Genomic DNA, 900 nt, shown 5'->3' with positions numbered 1-900 from the left:
TGGCATATACATGTTGTAAAAATCAGCACTGATATACCTTTGGTGTTTATTATTCTTCCTACCACAGGAATCCATCAGTTTACCTTCTTCCTGGAGAAGAACCTTTATCTATTGAAGTTATTTGCACCCTTTGCCATTAGCATAAGGTCTTCCTCACAATTGTCTAGCAAATTAGGGTTTCCAGTCCATTTACTAGCTGTGGTCAATTTTTATGTCTGTGACCTCCAGTGAACCACATGTCTCACTGTTCATGCTGCCTGCAGGAACTCAGATCAGCTCTATGATATGATATGAAATCAATAGTACAGGAGCAAGCATCACTCAAACAGAGGTTTGGCAAGAGCTCACACATCAGTGGGCTTGTCTTCTTGCAACATCACTCTGGCAGCCAAACCTTGCAGAAAATTGAATTTCATGATATTCAATTATCACAATTTTTAAGCTTCAACTTTTTTGTGGTTTTCTCAGGGCGAGGTTCATCCATTGCACTGTAGGATGTGTTGACCCCTGCGATTTCCCCAAATGCGGGAAACTCGGCTGCATAATTTATGGTAGTGGGGACTGCGTTCGCGCTCTCCCCTGAAAAGAAAAAAAAAATGTAAAAACCATCTCTTCAACTATTAAAAATTCAAAACCCATGGCTGTGTGAGGCAGTACAGAAACTATGGTTGGATTTGCCTAGAGGTCTCTGGTTTGACACATCTTGCTGTAGAGTGTGAGAGGCCACTTTGAGTGTTTCAGTCACAACCTCAAGATACCCCAAGCGATACTGCAGAAGGTCCCTTCAGCTAGCTCAGCCATCACATAACATTGTGAATCAGGGAGAAAAAAGGTGGTTACTTTAGGGCACTGAGTCTTGAGGGTAGTGGGTTATATAATGAAAACAGTAATTGAGAACCT

At 41.8% G+C, this 900-nt stretch overlaps 1 pseudogene; it reads left to right on the top strand.

Moving 5' to 3' along the window:
- The first annotated feature begins 445 nt into the window (after positions 1 to 445).
- On the top strand, positions 446 to 581 carry LOC115068063 (annotated as a pseudogene).
- The last annotated feature ends 319 nt before the right edge of the window (positions 582 to 900 follow it).

Source organism: Nannospalax galili, unplaced genomic scaffold (genome assembly GCF_000622305.1).
Source record: "Nannospalax galili isolate Female #2095 unplaced genomic scaffold, S.galili_v1.0 scaffold146, whole genome shotgun sequence".
NCBI classification, from domain to species: Eukaryota; Metazoa; Chordata; class Mammalia; order Rodentia; family Spalacidae; genus Nannospalax; species Nannospalax galili.
Note: the sequence above shows the minus strand (reverse complement) of the source record. Positions and strands in the feature narration are given on the sequence as shown.